This window comes from Pezoporus occidentalis, unplaced genomic scaffold (assembly GCF_034315485.1).
Source record: "Pezoporus occidentalis ecotype Australia unplaced genomic scaffold, CSIRO_AGI_Poc_V1 ctg11, whole genome shotgun sequence".
In the NCBI taxonomy this organism is placed as follows: domain Eukaryota; kingdom Metazoa; phylum Chordata; class Aves; order Psittaciformes; family Psittacidae; genus Pezoporus; species Pezoporus occidentalis.
The window spans coordinates 1,307,571-1,327,552 of record NW_026912886.1 but is presented as its reverse complement, the minus strand read 5'-3'; the positions used below and the strand labels follow the sequence as shown (position 1 = coordinate 1,327,552).

Below are 19,982 nucleotides of genomic sequence, written 5' to 3'. Positions count from 1 at the left end.
GGTTTAGCCCATTGTGCCTCAGGTGAAGCTAATTTTGCATATCAGGTTTTTACTGTAACTGGAGGATTAGTTTAAGTTTAATTAAATGTCATCAATATTTTTAATAAGGAGCATATTTTCTTTGCTCAGTTGTTCTGTAAAGTATTTATAAGGTAAAAGTTTTGATCCAGAAAAATTGATTCCTTACACATTACTTTATCTGTCCCAACTGAACACTTCAGCTGCAATATGCTTGTACATTTGCCTTTCAGTATTCTTCTGAGACTGACTGTTGCCAAAATTACACTTTTTCCAGCAGTCTCATATCATGGTAACTTCTTTTTCTTTTTTGTTTCAAAATATACTAAGGTTGAATCTCAACTTTTCATCACTTTGCTCTCCTGAGGGAAAGAAATAAGATTCTATTATGTCGTCTTCCATCAGCTTCGATGAATGAGGGGAAAATAGGGAAAGCGAAGGGTTTGTGCTAGAAGTTCATGCAAAATTTGAGACTTGAATATAGCACAAGTAGCACTTCAAGACTCCAGACTCCTTCAGTGCTGAGACCCCTGGAGAGTTGAGTTTAAATCACTAAACTTATTTCAGGAAAGGGGAGAACACTCTGGAGAAAAGTCTGTCGACTCCAGCAAAATTAATAAACTGGCTGCTCCTGATGTGAACTACATTTCTTGATGGGAGTTTGACAAATTTCTAATTCCCTCTTACTGGCTTGTGAATACTGCACTTGTTCCTTTTTAACAGTTATTTAATACTATGGCACAACAGAAGTGATAAAAATTGCTAAGTTTCACTCACCTTACACTTTCAGTGCCAGTTTTAAGAGATAAAGGAAAAGTACAACTTTCCTCAGTGTCTGCTAAAAAGGGCAGCCTACTCTTTCCTCATTTAAAATGTTCATGTACAGAAAAATCCCCGTTAGGTGATTTTTGTTTAATGAAATTAGAATGAATAAATTGAAACATCTCAAGTAAAACATCTGTAATATTATGAATTTTCTCCCTGAGACAGGGGCCAGTTTTCCTGTCTCATACTTATTACAAATCTAAACAGAATTGGTGAAATTTATTTTTCACCTAACTACCTTCATCTAGCATAACTGCACCCTGGCTGGACCTGTGGTTGGACACTCACTTGTCAGGGTTTTTCTTTCTTCCTTCTTATTAAAGAGCATTGCTGTTTTCACTTGCAGGGGTTTAGGATCCCAGGTGGTCTGCAGTGCTGTGATGGTTGGTGAGGCACAGTGTAGTCAAAATCTCAGCAGATCCCTGTAATCAGGGACTAGTGGAAAAGCTTAATTCCTTTATTGAGGTGATTATGTTCTGGCTTTCAAATGCATCTCATAATATATTCATATGTTTTAAGAAACACAAGGTGTTAATAGTCCCTTGACCTAAAGTATATTTTAGAATTTCTATGATAAAAATGCTTACACCTGAATTACACTAAATAAAGCCATTAACCAAATTAGAGTGGTGTCCACTTGCTTCTTATACACTAAAAAGTGGTATTTACCATCTCGGGAAGAGAAATCAAAACCGACATGCTGAATCAATGCCCCAGGAATGGCATAGTTACTTTGCAGCAAGAAGGCTCTTTTTATTATTGTAAGATAAGGTTTTGTTTGCTTTAACTATTCAATTATAGAGCACAGATGCCACCCCAATGTATTTTTCACTTACATTAGGGCTCTGGCATGCCTGTATAGCAAGGTTAGTGTGTTTCCTGTGATCCTTGGCTGAGTAGCCTTCCATTAAGTTGGAAAGATCTTCCATTATGAGATCAAAAGATTTTCCCTTAAAAGCTGTACTCAAAAGTAGGAAAACACTTGCTGTGGATACAGAAGGGGAGGAAAGATCATGTTATATTATAAAGTGTCCTAAAATACTACATAGATGTGTACTGTACACAAAAGGAATGACCACATCACAGCTATAATGCCTGAAAAGTTGAGTCTCTGCACTTGTTACTCCAGTCGTCTGGCAGCTCTGTTAACAGGCACACGTGTTCCTATTGACAGCATCTGACAGTAAATCTGTGTGTTGCACCCACCATTTCAAAACCCCCTACTGCAATGCACACGGGCTTCACCCATAGATTAGTGGTCTGGGATTTGCAAAGCAGCCTCCTGCCTATCAGCTCTCAAATCATCCTGGCTGTCTTGTCCATTCCTTCTTTCAGATCTGAAAGGTTTCTTGCTTATTATACATTAAACTTGAAATGCAGGAGAACACTTCAAGTGTTTACCACTTTCAATATGTACATCGATTTGACACAGAAAAAGACAGTTTAGATATAAGCCCCAAGCAAAAATCCTGCTTCCAACACACGTTTCAGACTAACTTAAGCCTTTTTTCCCCTCTGTGCACTGCACTCATGGAAGCTATCAGTGTCATGTATCTCTCTTCTTATACATAAGCCTGTGGGAAGAGACCCATTTCTACGACTTCAGCCAGCTATGATTGACACAGCAGGGTTGAACCTGCCAGGCTGAAGTGATGTGGTTAAGATTTCAACAGTATGCACTAAGACTTGAGGGACCTGTACTCACATTCTGGGTTTGCCAACAATTCCTCCAGTGACTATGCACAATTCACACAATTTCTATGTATTACAATCTCCTATGAACAAAATGGGAAAATTCAGCCTGTTTCTCCCTCTTTGCCTGGGTATGCTAATGTTTTAAGACAGGTCCTGATTCTTAATATAAGTTTGGATCAACTTCTTAACTATTAAAAGTATTCTCTAGAGGTCAAAGTCACTGAGAATCATCACAATTAAAAAGATTGTATTTTTGGAAAGCAAAAAGTTGGTTAAAGCAAATGATTTTTCCGACTATTCTGCTCTCTTGATCACCATCCATAACATCTACCAGAAACTGTTACTATCTCCAACCACATTTAGCCAGCAAAATTCTTTCTTTAAACTTTCTCCTCCCTGAAGACAATGGTTCCCTCGGGAATACAGCAAGAGGTTTTGTGAATGCTTGGAAGCAATATGAAGCTGTGGGGCAGTGAGGAGAAAAAGAAAAGAGGAAAAAAAGGCATGAAAATATCAAAATAATCCCACATTAGTTATTCTCAGGGCTCCAGGGAAATTAAACAAGGGTGGGAAAAAAGGCATAACCTGACTCCTTTACATACACAACTCAAATTTACAGCATTAGCAACTGAAGCTCAAGACAAGAAAATCAAGCACTGGTCTGTAACTTCATTCTAATGACACCACTGCCAGGATTATCCTTTTGGGGATGGCTTGTATAGGGGGTTGGGAGGAGAAGGCAAGGGATTGAGGAAGGGAGATTTGATTATGTTTGAGCTATTTCGATTTGAGGCTGCTCTTAACTGACAAAATAGAATGCATCTTATCTGAGAAGGGATTTTGCTCAGCTGCTTTAAAAATCCTCCATACATACTGAGAGTCAGCACATTCCCCGGAGGATCAATGGGCTTGACAAACTCGAGACACCCTCTATACCATCTTAAAAAAAATATAATATTATTTCCATAGAAAAACTTTCTCCCGGCAAAAACATGACATGCAAGGGCTTGTCCTGGGGCAATTAGAAAAGAACTTTGTATAAGTAAATTTAGCGCTTGCAAAAGTTGCTGCATTGACAACACTCAATACCAAAGGGTTCTCTTTAATCCAACAAGCTGCAGCAGGGCAAATGTCTCTTCTGCCACTGCTCTTTATCTCACAGTAGGATGAACTCAATCTCAAAGGTGGGGGCGTGGGGGGTGTGTGTGAGAGGGAGCTTAGCTTTTCAGGCTCATTCATCAAGAAAACTTACTTTTAACTCACAAGCTGTCTCACTGATTTGAAGAAAACTCTCATCCAAATACTTGAAGTGCTTAAATGACATCCTACATTTTAAGCATTGAAGTACTGGTCTCTGCCGAAAGGGCCAAGACAACTGCCAACCCTAGTCAATAAAAGCTGAATGGAGCTATTTGGTACACAGGCAAAAAAAGCCTGTTAGAAAATGACATCTGCTTCAGGAGAGTTCTCAAATTCCTCCCCCAAAACACTGAGCTTATCCAAGATATTGCCTAACAGCAGTCAACTTCAGCAAAGGCGTTCCTCTTCAAACGCAGAACAGTGTATGTAAACTTTTTGTATAAGATTATACTTGTTGTCCATCAAATTTATTTTTGTATTTGCACACTACACATCTATATAATGATCCCTAGAGAGCAGTGGTACCCATGGAATTATCCCTAAAAACACAAAATAGAGCAAGAATGCCATGTAAGAAGAAAAAGCTTTCAGTTTTAAAAATCTGAAGTTAGAGATGTTCACCCTCACAGGTGGACTCAAGATCCTTTGTACATACAGAAGATTTAGCAAATAAACCCCAGAAGTCATACTGGCTGAAATGTGATCCTCAGCTGGAAATCACAGCCAGACCCTCCCAGCAGGAGGATCCCCTGGCAGATCTCCATTGGGTTATCAGGGAAGTAGCTGAGCACTGCCAGTTCCCAGGCTGGACCTGATCTCCACAGCATAGGCATCAGCCATGCTCACATGCATCCACTGTACTCAGAGCTGCCACAGTACTGCCTTGGCACAAAAAGAAAGGACTTGCAATTTACTTGAACCTTTGACATCTAATGAAGGTGCTCGGAGTTCCTATAACCTTACCTTTAGCGAATACAATTCCATGCAGCAAGCAAGCATGAATACTACCTCTGTACAGCAACCCATTGATAATACTTGAAGAGCCACTTTTCAGTCTGTCTTTGTTTCTGAGAAAATTTAAGCTGCCACTACTGTGCATACTTACTACACCCAATCTAGTATTCTCCTCTAACTGGTCTGCTATCAGATTTGGCACCAACCAACAGCCCAGTATTGGTTGGTTGGGTTTTTTTTTCCTCATTTTGTTTTGGGTTTTGTTTGTTTGCTGTTCTGTTTTTTTTTTTCAATTTTTGTTGTTGTTGTGGGTTGTTTGTTGATTTTTTTAATGCTTTCAAAGAGGACTTTACTGTTTTTACAGGACTTTATAGGTTCTTCATGGCCACCACACACTCCGCATGCAAACGAAACTCCCATTAACCTCATCATGACCAGCCTGGGATGGAACCCCATACCTGGATGTGCTAGTGAAGAGCTATGTGATTTGGTGTGTGACTTAAGCCAGGCAGCATGGTTTATCATGCTTCCTTCTGAGATAATACAGCCTGCCTGTAACAAACACTCCTGGGACAATGTCTCTGCTGGGTAATACATGTAATAAACTGAATGAAAAACTGTAGGATGAGCTCCACTAAAAAAACCTCAGTTACTCATGCTCATTAAAGTTAAATCAAGGTTACTGTAGCGTTAAAAAATGATGGGATGTCTCCAAGTGGCTCTCGTGTCTTACAGCCTTACACATCAGTGTTTGTTACCTTAGAACTGACTTTTTAAAAGATGTTTCTACAGCTCTGTCTCATCACAATGCAGAAAACTGGACAGAGTTAGCTTAGCATTCTCTTGTGACAGAAATATTCGTGCTAACCCAAGCATCCCAGGAAGATGTGCACCCAGTGTTCCATCAATCCTTAAACAGCCGTCGCAGTGTCTTATTTCTCTGACCCACGTATATTAAAGAACGAGAAATCTAGGAAAGCTACTGCCTATGTCAAGTCCGTAGAAATAACACATTACTTGTAACATCAGTAGCACCGCATAAATGCAACCAAGAGTAGTGCTTGAATCAAAAGATAAGAAAAGGGCACAGGAGAGGAAAGTGAAGAAAAAAGAATAATTTGGGAAAATTTTGAAAGTAAGAATCCACCAATGACTAATTAAAAACACTGGAGAAATTCTTCAAGCAGCTCCTGTGATGTTTCCATAAAGGAATTCAATGCTTCGGTGCCCACTTTCATTTGTGCGCACAAAAATGGGCATTTGCATATGCAGCTGGATGTGTACGTGTGAATAGCTGGAGATGTGTGTTCCCATACAGACAGGCAATTCTGTCAATACATCTAAGGCAAGGATTTTGAATGCGTCCTTGAGCCAGGCATTCAATCTCTGTTCCCCATCTGCGTTATGGGGATAATATTGCCTCACAGGGATTCTACGGGTGAGGATAAATAGGATTAAGTTTGAAAGGTGCTAATACAGACCAGAAAGCTCATATAAATATATCCTGAGAGGTTCCTAACTAATATCATTACGGCACAGCACTCTGTTGTCCAACAGATACTAATGATAGCACTCGCCAGTTGGTTATAATTAACAATTGCTATCCGTTGGGGTTTTGTCATTTTCCACTCAAACTCTTGGTAAATATGATGAAAAATGGTGATACGCCAAAGTGGAGCTCAGAAAAAAAACCTCAAAACCCATCAAGACTTAAATTTACCTTTTCCTAACCCGAACTGCCATACTTGGCAGGCGTCGGACAAGGAATTTGTTAACATGTGGAAAGAGCTGCTTTTGGACAGACGGAAAACGAGCAGTATTCATTACTAAAACTCATAGGCGAGTTGTATAAATATTTACTGAGCTGAAAGAACATGTTGGCCAATCTTTGCCACAGATGAGTGCAAGGGAGTCTCTAATTAATGAAACCGAAGCTGTAAGGTTTTACTGGGCACTTAAGGCCAGCTCTGGAAGCTAAATGCAAACGCCACAGTTCAAACACTAGAGTCTATTAAGTCTTAGTGCACTCTTGCTCCCGGCTGACTGCTTGTGAACTGTGAAGGGGATTAAGGTGGATGGGATCACTGCCAACTTGAAGCTGTTAAATGACTGCATTACAACAAAAAGCTCCCTAACTCACTGCTGTTGAATATTCTTCCTACAGAATTCTTAGCCATTGGAAAGATAAATGGAAAGGGGTAAAGGTTCCTGTTGGTTTTTTTTTTTTGGAAGTTCAAGTGCATTTACTGCACTGACAACAGCAGGATCATACCTGCCTGACCCACTGAATGCAGATAATAACTGGAAAAAGAAAGCAATAATTAATGACCAGCTCTATGTGCATTCCATTAAGTACAAACAGCTGTCACAAACATCTTTATTTAAAGAGCTGTTGGATAGGGAATTATAGCAGTGCAAAAAGCTTCTTCCTTCTGCTGCTCCACAGACCAGGAACAGACCAAGGCTTTAAATTTTTAAACGTGGCTTTCAGGTTCTTTGGTGCACAAAATAAAAATCTCTGACAAATCAGCTTGGGACAAGATCGCTCCAGCAGCCTTTCTTTGCGTCTGCAATGCTTCCATACACTGAGCAGAGATCATTCTGTGGTTTTAATTGTTTAAACAGCACAGCAATGTAACCTCATGCAGGGGATACTTGGGGACACCTCCTCATTATATCAGAGTATAAGCAAATCTTGCTAAAATGTCACCTCCTTTGTTAAACTGAGCAGAGCTACAGTTAGAGGAGAGCAACTACAGTTATAACAAGTTATTACCAAAGGAATAGTTTTATGCATGGCAAAACCTCCTCACAATAGCAGCCCACTGCTGTCTGCTCGCTGTGCACAGCATTTTCAAGATGAACAGGTCCTAGCACTGCTGCCTCCTCTAGAAGAAAAGTCACTATTTGCCACACCATATTTGAACATGTGGGGGTTTTTATTGCCTCCTCTTGCCAGTAAAGAATGACTAATAGCTGTAATTTGTAATTTCCCAGCTTCTGTGGTTTCTGTTTTAAGCAGTGTTCCTTATCTTTTACGAGTTTCAATTTGGGGAAAATCATCTTTTATACAATATTTTTTCCCATTTCGTGTCAAGTTACCACCTCCTGGGTCCCGATTAGAGTGTAGGTGACGACTGCCTGACAAACACCATGACTGAGACTTCTTTTTGCTTGATCAGGCTGCAAACAGCCCAGGTATCAGAAACCATTATCTGCCCATGTTGGTCAAGCAAAGCATGCTGGAATCAAACTGTCTTTCAAGATCTGAGGTCAAACCATGAAGACAGGTACCAACAACAGGACACACCACTTCCCCCTCTGCCCCCAAAGCAAGGCTTTTCTTTTCAAAAGCACACACTTGGCAGTGTCCCTGCCAAAAGGGGCATTTTGTATTCATTTCCAGTCCTGGCATACATTAAATCCCTCCTTTTATGTGCACAACAAGCAGTTGACTTAGGCCTTTGAAGATCTTGATCCTCATCTCCCTTCTAAGCTGTAACTTAGCTCTTCTGCTGCATAACTCCTGCATAACAGTACAGGTCACAAGGAAACTCTGAGGCTAACTTCATGCCCTCTGCATAGATAACTGGAGATAAGACACAGGGAAGGACCCATTTTCAGGTGAAATGCTGATCTTTCTTTTGAACTATGTCTTAGAAGTTGAACAGCTATGTGTGTGTTCCCTCCCAGTACTCCTCAAGCCTCATAGAGCTCCAAGATATGTCATTTATTTAAACTAGAAAGCACAAAAAACATTTGAGTTATACCAGCACATTAGGAACAAACCTGTAAAGTACAGATTTTAGGGAATATAAGCCAATCACCATCACACTTTCTCAACTCCTTCAAGCCCAAAATATGGTGGTTTAAATGTTTCAATTGAAATTAAAACCCCACAAACAAACACAGAAACCCCCGAAAACCAAACTAAGCCAATCCCCCAAACTTTAAACTAACAGTTTCATTCATGTTCCTCCTAAGCCTCTTCTCAAAGAGCAGCAAAAGGCCAGTTTCTCACTGAACGGGAAGCCATCAGCTGACACACAGGATACCAGCCCTAGAAGAGCGAGACAGAATGGCAGAACCAGCTTGCAGAACCATTCAGGTGGGTCTCTTAGACCCACCAGCCCCTCAAGCACCCACTCTACCAGACACTCCTGTGCATGTCTTGAATCAGTTATCTCACTTGACAAACCCAAAAATTCAGGCACAGAAGATGACTGGCTCAAGCACAGCCTCTCACCCTCATCCTTTTCCCATGCATCATGGATGTGATCCGCATTGCAAACCTAAACCTACAGTCAGCCTTGACTAACAAAGGCAGTGTATGCATAGTCCAGACCTAACCTTTAATTCTGTCAGATTGGCATGATGATAAAATGTAGCTGTATTTGAGACCAAAAGAGCCCCTACTCAGTCACAATCTTGTGAGAAAATAAGGCCAAGGGTTCTGGTTCACAGAGATTAAAAAAAGAAAGTATTAAAATGATGGGAATATTCACTGTTTCCCTGTTTGTGATAATAAAAATGCAGAATTTAAGTAATGTTTTTGTTTCCATATTTCCTTTTTCTTGCTCTTTTGCTGTAGGTGTTTTTTATAAGTAGGAAAAATGGATATGGCAATCACTTATTTTGGAATGAAGGAGAGAATCCAGTAAAGCAAGACAAGGGTATCCTAATCCCAAGAAACACAAGCTCTGCACACACAGCTGTTTCAGCTTGAAAGCCCATTCCCAGTGTATTTCAGGAACAACATGGAGTTAGCTCCTTTTCCACCTTTCAGTTTCAAAACTATAATGCAAACCTACCAAACATACAGACAGAACCAGGAAGAGGATAGGATGAGCCATGGAACTAAACTTGGACTGGAAGTAAATAGTGATCCAGAGCTTCATAGTTCAGCTACCTCTAATTGTGAGGTGCCAAGAGAGAAGTTTTAGAGCCTGCAAGTGCCAAGCTACTAATTTTCATCAGTCCCCAGTGCTGCTGCTGAGATGCAGCCCTGGAGAACTTCCCTGCAGTCTTCCTACCTAGTCTGCCTGTCTTGACAGCTTGAGAAACTGGTCTCTTCATTCTAAACCTCTTAAAATGAGTAGAGACACCCAAGAATGTTTTAAGTGGGGCATTCGATGACTTACACCAAATGTGTATTGTTATTTTCCGAGCAATGAGACAAATTTTCCATTGGCACAAAAATTCTAGGGTAAAAATAAAAGGGAAACAATTTCTTTCCCTAAAACCACATATCAAATATCAACACACACAGTAACACGCAGCTACTCCCATTCCAAAAAATACTAATTTTAACTTCTGATGCTTTTTCTATATCATTATCAGTATCTTTTTCCATGTAGGAAAGCTCTGTGGCACTGCTTCTGTCTTTGGCTGGGATTGCTTTCTTCAGAACGATTCAACACCAAGACTTCACATAACGTTGCTTTTGTAGATAAACTGTTCAAGAGCTGTTTGTTGCTGATTTTTCTCCTTCAGATCAGCTTATACGAACTCCTTCACACTGGAATAAAATAGGGAGCGATGTAGTATTCTTGCATCCAGCAATATGCATCATGCATAGAATGGTGCTTTTGAAGTGGATTTGAATTCCTCCTCTCCTGGCCCCATCCTTATGTTTAATAACAGATAGCTTTCCTGCTATCTGCTCATTACTTTTCTCTGCCAAGAGCGAAAAGCACACAGACCTCAGCATCACTGAAAAACACAGAACACAACAGTAGCCCTGCTTGAGGAAACAAAGACTCTCTTCCCACTTTCATCACATAGGTCAGCTCCAGGTATCCACGATGTACTGCACACTCAATTCCATGCTAAAATTAGGATGGGTTTAGTTTAACTAAAGCACTGCATAAGATGATAAACCAAACTGTATCTACCGTTACTTAACTGTTGTTTCACATCTAATTCTTTCTTTTTTAAATGACAATGGCTAAGGAAATCTCTGACCAGTATTTGACAAAGGCTAACACAGTAGAAAACCCTCTTGTCTTAAAAATTCTATCTGATCAACTATATTCTCTATCAGTGCTAATAAATCGGTCTTAATGGCACCATCTTAGCATCACTGCACTAAAATGCCGCCTGTGTGCCCACTTAAATGAATCTGTTCGATAAAACACCTGCACAAAAACACAACAGAAACTGCCTTTATACAAAGACTGTGCCAAAATATTCTAGTGAAAGTCTTAACACAGTCTTTGTTATAAAGAGAGTCTACATATTTCATCTGTTTACAACTCTCCCATTGGCTGTCAATATCCCATTTGGGATGCATTGTTGAGAACTAGTGTACTTCAGTTCACTTGCATTATTGGCAGAGCACAACTCTTTCCTTTAAGCATTAAAATGCTACTCATCCTAAAGAGAAAACTTAATGACATTAAGCCATGCGAAGAGACTGCAGTGAAAGATATGCACATGACACTTTTGTTTGAGACAGAGGAAGGAATATTGTCTGAAAACACAGGAACCCTGACTTGCTGAATTCAACGAGTCTCATGCAAACCCCGAGAGCAGACAAGGAATTACCAATATTGGAGTCTGCTGGTTACAAACAAGGCAATTTAAAGCAGAGCACATTGTGCTTGCTTTCTTTGCGCATTCAGGTTTGCACAGAAAGGTTATGACCAGTTATTGGCTAAGTAAAAACCTCAGTCTTCTTGCATGCCTGAAACACAATATGAGTTTATTCACGCTTGGAAAAATAGGCAATGACTAGTATCTTTATCAGTCTATCCAACTGCCACAGCTCTAGGCCAAATCTCATGCTCTGAAATGAACATGTACTTATCAACAGAGATGGGTATCTCTTTGGTAAACTTTAGAAAAGGACATTAAATGAAAACAAGCAAGAAGATGTACTCAGTTTAATTAACAGACAGTGCTCTGTACTTTGAGGTCCCTTCACACACTGGTTTATACTACACACTGAAGAATGTCAGTTGAAAGGTATGTTCGGAAGTTAACAATATCTGATTGCCCAGGTGCAAACAGAGTTCCTACCCAGCAGAGTGAACTGGAAAAACATTTGAGCCCCAGGAGAAACATACAAAACAGGTATGTTTGTTGAGCAGCAAAATACAATTTATTAGTTCCTTTGGAGTAAAAGTAAAAAGGAAATTAGCCTTTTTTCTCACAGGAACCAAAACAGACTAGTGTTAGATCCCGCTGTGCTCTTAAGGATTCTGAAGAAGTGAGGAACTGAATCCCACCTACTCTCTGGGAAAAAAAAATATCTCAGCCTATTTCTCTTAAAGGTAATAATAAGAAACAAACAAAAAAAAATCTTGAAAATTACACTAAAGGATAATTGATAACTTTTTATATTAAACCCTAAAGCTCATAGTTAGACCACTGAAATGTCAAAGATCCACTAGATCTTATCTTGCCAAGCTGTAAAACGTACTCTGAAGAAGTTATCTTTTGTCTCTGTCCTCATCATCCTGCAGATCAGTTCCTGATAGATCCTTAGAGACTGCTTCAGGACAGGCAAAAAGCTGCACTACATAAAAACCTCCAGGGATACTAGAGAATTCCTCTGTGGTTAGTGGAGCTCTCACAGAAAAGAATCTCTTAGTGTTTGGCAAGCAAGAGGTTAATAGCCTATAAAAAAAAACACCTCTAACAAAAATGTTATTTCAATTGTATTACATTTAGGAGCCCTGAGGGTCATGGGGTAGATAATCAAAAAGGACAAGGAGGAAATTAAAAAAGGGAAGAAGGCAATCAAAAAGGGCATTTAGAAGGACCCATAATCCTCCATAGGAAGAATACTAATTATACTACTGCATCATCTTATAATTAACCCTGATCTACTTTTTTTTTATTTTAGCTGTAATAACTTCCCCATGTACAATGATTTGATTGCTAATTCTTGCCAGTCTGTCTTGAACAGCTATTTTAGTTTTGGTAGCAACTTTTTACACAGCACTTTAACTCTCCTTTATAAAGGAGACAAAATATTTAGATATTTGAATTAATTAGGCATCAGTCATACCGATAAGCACATTGGTTTCCTTTTATCCTGATAGTGCCATGTGCTACACTCTTTTTTCTTTCCCACAGTTTCTTCTATTTAGGAGTGAAATTAGTCTCCAATACATAAATCAGTGTGTTGCACCCACTTCAGCAGTCAGACTTGGACGTACGTCTTCATGATGACTTCCATCTGTATTTCATATTTCATTTAATAAATGTGGGATATTACTGTAGCCAGCAAACTAAATTCTCAACATACCTTCATTCCATAGCAGACCCCTGCTGGGGCTCACCTACATTCTTGGGCAGCTGGGCACACATTGCTATGACATTTCTAATGATTTACAAACAAGCCTGAGTTTTTGCCAAGCTGCAGAAAATAAGAAAGCCCCTAAAGAAGGTGCTTTCCCCTGGATGAAGGCTAGTCATTTATGTACAAAGCCAAAAGTTATTTCCCAACTAACCTGAGATGTTGACACATGCAATGATTTCATAAGAAAACCTGGCAATGAGAACACATAAAAAGCAGACTCCACAACCAATCTGGAGGAATAAAATGATCCAGAAATAAGGTACGTTGCAGCCTGTTTTCAGAGGCAGACATCTACAGACATCACTTGATTTTTTTTTCCTTGATCTTTTCATTCTAGCCTTACTCTCTGCAGATATAAAAGCAGACATGCTCCCTTCTCAGCTTCAGATGTATGAGTAAGCATACACAACGACAGAAATCACTCCTAACTGAATCTCTGTAGCATGATATGAAGTTATAGCCTTTTATTTTCTATACTTCCTTCATGTACTTGCAAGGCACCTTGCTAATTAGTTTTTAATGGTCACTAGATTCTCAGATAATTAACATTTGGAGGGCATTATTCCCAAGTCAGGGCCAATCGAAGGACGATAGTCTCCAAGGCTCCCTCCATAACATGTGTCATGGGAGGAAGAATGGTTTTTAATATTTTAACAATCACTTTACTACAGAAAGATGGTGCCTGAGGGGTTTGGCTTACACAGCATGGGAAACATCAGCTTCATAGAAATCTGGAGACTATACTGTGTGGTCAGCAGCATGTACTCTCTGGACAAACACATCACTCCTCTGGAGAAAACAGAAGAATAGAAAAGAAAAACCCAACCAAAAGGCAATCTATACAAGTAACACTAATTTCCTTCTGATTAACTAAAGGTATTATTTCCAAAGCAAGACTTTAATTCCGATTTAATGGCAAGCCCCAAACTTTAGTTCTTAAATAACAGAATTTCACCCTCCATCAAGAAATTTTGTCTAGGTAACAGCTTACAGAGAGCAAGGAAAGTCAAGAGTTCTTCCTCTATCAGTTAAGACATCTGCATAGCACACTGGGAAAGAGGAATGCTACCACCCTGTAAAATTAGCTCAAACAGAACATCCCTAAAAAGCGAGTAGGCCTATCTGAAAATCTCAAGCCTTTTTTGTTCCTTTTGAAACCCTACCTCAACCTAAACACACATTCTCAATCAATATTTAATAATACAAAAGCCACACCACCCTGAGGCATTCAATAGCCTCCTATTCCTATTATTTTCAATGTGGTAATATGCAATACAGCCACTGAATTATTTGAAGGGATGGTTGCACTCCTTGGGTAATACTAGAGACTAAACCTGAAGCCAGCTTAAGCTTCTACTGCAGCCTGCACCACCAGACAGCTGAAACTGGAGGTATGAAATTGGAGAGTAATTATTATTTGAAGTATCACCTCCTCCATCTTATTCTGAAACACTGACTGCAAGTATTGTGATTTTGTCACAGGAAATAGCCACGCTTGTGGTTTTTTTCTTAGCTACTTTATCTTACAAGATAGTAATGCAGAGAGCAGTGAAATGAAGCACAGAATCATCTCATTAATGACCTGTCATTCCTCATGCCTTCCTCTTTTCATAATCAAACAAATAATTAAGAGCAAACAGAGTAAACAGCTAACACTTGGAAACATCAGAAAATGGCGAAAATTGTCATCTTGTAAATGAACTTTAGGTCAGCTTTGAATGTTGAACAAGCACAAGCACACCCTGTTATGCCCACCCAAGCTGCGCACTCACGGCATGCAACTAATAATGTTGAAAGTTTTCCTTGTTAAAATGTGAGCAGTCCATTGCCACCTTGCAGCACTCTTTTGCCCTGGATAACTCTAGGCAGTGCCTGCTTAAGCAGCTGTATACTCTGCACTAAGTATCAAGCAATTTGCTGCCTCTATGGCTAAATAGAGCCCTCTCATATTGCCAGAAGCAAGTGAAATATTTTGCTATGACTGACAACAAACTAAATAAAGACTATCACACCTGCTTTCAGCTATTGCTTTTATGAACATAATGAAAATACCTAGAAAAGGCAACCGCCACCAACAGAGACTGCCTGCTATTGTTTGCTATTCTTTTTTAATCACAGCTACCAAACAAGTACCTTCATCATAATGAACAGGTATCACTTCCAGTGACAGAATTCAAAAAATGTAAAAACATTTGGCGATAACTGGAAAATCAGCCCAAGAAACAAAAATGAAAGGACTCATCAGAAATTTTTGTCTTCATATGTATAATAAATCACTTGCTCAATTAAATGGCTACCCCTTACAAAAATAATTAATGCTGCTACTTGTGCTGGGCTGCCCTGCAATGCTACAAGAGCCCAGCAACACAGTTGTGGTAGGAGAATGTTATCTTCTGCCCAGGGACCATTTGTTTCCAAGTCTTGTCCTCCCTCAGCTTCCAAAGCTATGCAGTATATCTATTCTGGTTCAAGGCAAAAGACATTTTCATACTATGCCTCACAGAGTCCGGAATTGTCTGAGAAATAAGCCTAAAGGACTACTCAGCTAAATACAGGCTAAAATTATGCAAGGATATGAAGGAACCTCAAGAATAAAAATCTAAGCATTGAAAGCAGAGGTGGGAGATTTGTAGGCATGTTAACTTCTTGGTTTGCCTCTATCAGAGAATTCATGGAACCCCTTTTCTGTTTTCCTCCCCCAGAACCTCACATGGCTGGATTCACATCTCCAGACACTACTGTCCCTGCCTGTGGCAGGGGGTTGGAACTAGGTGAGCATTAAGGTGCCTTCCAACCCAAATCATTCTGTGATTGCACTGAGACTGTGTACTGATCTTTCCAGATTCTATGGCAGCTCCCTGGTGGTTCTTCTGCAACCTTCAGCATGTACTGAATGCTGATGGCAGCTAGAACCCAGTTCTTCTTTCACTCATTTGATAAATAAGCAGGCTCCCAAACTCCTCCCTGCACAGCATGAAATGAAAAAAGGGAGGCAATGATTTTAACACTTTCACTCAAATAAAGCTGAACAGAATACAGATGAAACATTTCCTTAGATGAGTTTTCTCCCTGCTGAATCCCAAAGGCATTCTGCAAACAATGGGGGTGTTATTCTAAGGAGAATTAAAAAAGAAAAAAAAGCCTGCAAAAATCTAATTTAAAATGTTAGGCATTTTAACCTAAGCATAGGCCCACCCCAGCTGCCTTTGCTTTGTTAATGGCTCTCCAAAGCTAAGCAAGCCTGTTACCTGGATTACTGATAGATTGATAATGGAATTACCCCTGGTATAAAGCTGCTTTGCAATCAAATTTAACTGCTAAGGTTTGCTGGGGTTTTTTAACCACTGAACTACAGTTCACCTACTTTCTGCCCAGCAAACAAACTTTTTCTCAGAATTTCAGTTCACTAAAGGTGTTCAAGGGACAAAAAAACCAGAGAAACCACATAAAATGCTCTTTCCAGCTCGGTGCAAGACTATCAAAGCTTTTTCTTGAGAGCGTTCTGCTTTTCTCTTCTCCAAGCACACTGCAATGCTCACACCAAGACAGACAAAAGGCTGTACAGAAGACACTCTTCTTTCCTGCAAAGACCCCCATCCCTATGCATGAACTTGCAAATACCATCGGGGTAGCACACACTCCAGATGTAGGCCTGTGAAAATGCAGGCTTTGGTACTACAGCTGAAACATTCCTCTCTGTTTAGAAAAGGTTCTGAGCTCACGCAAATGACACTGCAAGACAGAATAGACTACACCAATCCTGTGACACAACTACTCAAACGCTAGGGCATGGGAGAAGGAGGTAGGAAGACAGAAAGATATTAATAGGTGAATATTCCAAAGAATACTAAATGAGATTAGCAAAAAGTGATTGACACTGTGCTTTCTAACTAGGCTTCTCTGTCTATAAGACACTTAAAGTAGGTAAGAGCAGTTGGATATTTAATAAAAATACTCCCATGGGCTTGTACCTCCATGGGCCCTAAACAGGCGAACTTCAGGCAGCCTAAACTTATGATGCAGTTGCCTTGAGAGCAAATGACCACCCATAAACGCTTCCCCCCCCAGCATGCTACCTAGAGCTGATTTAAGTGTTTTTATGCATTTCCAATCTCAGATGATTTTCTTCTGATCCTGCTGTAATTAGCTCATTTGCTTTTGCAGATGCTTTCAGACCCAGCTTCAGTGACTTCCAAGTAGCATAGCTAGACTTGACGAAGAGAGCTACTTAATGTCATCAGGTGTGCTCCTCAGGCACTCTGTTTACAGAAGCAAATCAGTGTGACCTATAAACAGCTGAGACTTACTGAAATTTCTCTGGATAGCAGAAAAAGAAGTTCAGCCACAGAGTCTGTAGTTTGCAAAGTAGACCTTGAGTGAATGATTCCTAGAGAATAATCTTTGCAGCAAATTCTCCTAGTTCTGAATAGGCTTTGACTTTCATGAATTCACTTGCAATTTAAAAGAATTTGACTTTTTCAGAAGAAAAAGCAAATTAGTGAACCATCACCATCACACAGTCAGGATCCGCTCTCACAGGTCACAGCCACATACTTGGCTGTTTAATCAGGAGGGACTGGACCTGTTCCCAGACTGGTTACACTTAGGTTTGTATTTAAAAAGGGACTCTGAAGGACAGAGGCAATGACTGAGGATCCTTGGCTCTTTTTTAGAATAAATATAGTATTGAGTTAACGCTGATACTCATCAGCTGGAATACAGACTTTTACAAAATGACTGAAATTGAAACACTAGAAAAGGCTGAGCCTGTTTTAATACAGGCCAGAGCCTGTTCTAAAGTGAATGTAGAAGAGGGGGCATGAGCTCCTACTTTAAGGGGGCAGCCATCCTCTTCAAGTGTAAACACTTACCTAGCCAAATTTGGGGGGCGAGATACTTGTCTCACCTGAAGATTATCCAACAATCTGGGAGCAAGTCTCAGGCCTGGTTGGACTGCTTACAAAACACACTCCAAATCCTCCTCCCCTTAATGCTCATAGCAAACACAAAACCCACTACAGCCGAGCCTTAGACCAATGTTTGTCAATTGTGTCATGTGACTTCCTCTTCACCAACTTCTCAATCACTTCTCTAATATGGATGAGAATATAAAAAAGTAAAAGTTTTTCAGGGATTTGCCAAAAAACAAAAGAATTCATTTCAACCATCTCTTTCACTGTTCCTCTCTTGCACTACCTAATTAATGGTCCTGAGACAAGCCCAGTTATTCCTCATTTTTTTAAAGCTCTGACAGTGAGCAAGATTAACTCAAGCTACCAGGAAGACAGCCCCCTCAGAGGCAGCAGGATGGAGGTTGAACACCTTTGCCCCCTGAGCTCCAAAATCAACACAGAGAGTCAAGGTTGGGCCCCTTTATCCCACACAGACTTCACCTGAGAGAAGACTACACACCAAATTATCTTGAAGGATCTGTACTAAGCTACTTGGCATTGTGTGTGCTTAGATATAGAAGAGAAATCTCACTATGATGTAATTCTTCACTTGCATGGTCTGTGTTGTCTCTTTGGTTGCCTAATCTCAAGTCATCATCTACTCATCATCTATTTTGTTAGAAGCTAGCCAAGAGACTGTATCTGCAATGACTATCCTATGCAAGAGCCCTTTCTTGCTTTAAAGCAGTCACTTCAAAATGATTTCCACAAATGGTTATATGTATGAGCTTTACAGCATGCTCTGTTGATCGGTTTATGAGATTTTCACATATCTGGGTAAAAAGGAACCAGTAGTCTTATTTTCAAGGCCATGACTCCACCTGACCACCTTCTTTCACTGTTTGTGCCTTCAGTGACACTGCACTGACATTAGGTACGTTTTTCTGAAGGCAGGTGTAATTTATTCCTGAGTGTTCACTACTCATCTACTCATCCAGTCAAAACATAAGAGCTGAAAGTGAAACTGTCTGACAAGAAAGGTTAACATGGAAAAAGAAAGAGAGAAAGAGAGAGCAAACTGATTATTGTCCCCACAGGTTTTTTTTGGGTAGGGGAACACATGAGGTGGTGTAAGTACTCCATTCTGTAGGGCCTATTTTATAAATTACCATTGGGTTTTCGAACAGGGGTCACTAAACTCTGTCCATAATGCTAACCACTTAACTTCCGGCCCCGCTGTCCTGGGTTCAGCAGTAGCAGTCATTTTTCTCCTTCTCAGTAGCTGGTGCAGTGCTCGTTTTTGACTTTCAGCCTGGGAACAACGCTGATAACACCGATGTTTTTAGTTGTTGCTCAGTAAAGTTTACTCTGACCAAGGACCTTCTCAGTCTCATGCTCTGCCAGGGAGGAGGGGAAGCCGGGAGGAAGCAGAGACAGGACACCTGACCCAAACTGACCAAAGAGGTATTCCATACCACAGCACGTCATGCCCAGTACATAAACTGGGGGCAGTTACCCGGAAGGGCTAGATCACTGCTCAGGTCGGGCTGGGTATCGGCTGGCAGGTGGTGAGCAGTTGTATTCTCTTCCCTTGTTATTTCCCTTATCATTATTATTATTGGTGGTAGCAGCAGTGATTTGTGTTATACCTTAGTTACTGGACTGCTCTTATCTCAACCTGTGGGAGTTACATTCTTTCAATTCTCTTCCCCATCCCTCTGGGAGCAGGCAGAAGAAGGCTGGGGGGGGGAAGAGTGAGCAGCTGCATGGTTCTGAGTTACAGGCTGGGCTTAAACCACGACAACTTCCCACTGGAGGTGGAAAGGGCAACACAACGGTAAATTCAAAAGCAAGATAACCTTAGACCAAAAGCAGACTAATAAAATGATACAGCTTCAGGGTCACGTAAAAGTAAAAACTGATCTTAGGCAAGAACTTTGACTGTCTATTTCAAATGCAAAACTCACTGTGTCAAGGCTTACACTTTGGCTGGAAAAGCCACTCATATTCCTTGATGTGAATCAGAGACTGAGAAATCATTAAAGGCAACAGTAACAATACCGATAGGCCTTGTCAAATGCAGCACTGCCTCTGTGAAATGGTTCTCTCTGAGTGAACAGGGGTAAGTAACAGTAATTGCTTTGTTAGAT

At 40.3% G+C, this 19,982-nt stretch overlaps 1 protein-coding gene and 1 long non-coding RNA gene across 3 annotated transcripts in view; one reads left to right on the top strand and one right to left on the bottom strand.

Moving 5' to 3' along the window:
• The window catches only part of RORA (RAR related orphan receptor A), a 348,414-nt gene that overhangs the window by 117,062 nt on the left and 211,370 nt on the right, over positions 1-19,982 (bottom strand). The gene's annotated exons all lie outside the window — the stretch shown is intronic.
• Positions 13,289-18,441, top strand: LOC134167568 (uncharacterized). The gene is made up of 2 exons (XR_009966227.1): positions 13,289-13,335; positions 13,612-18,441. It is a non-coding gene; the product is annotated as an uncharacterized LOC134167568 (long non-coding RNA).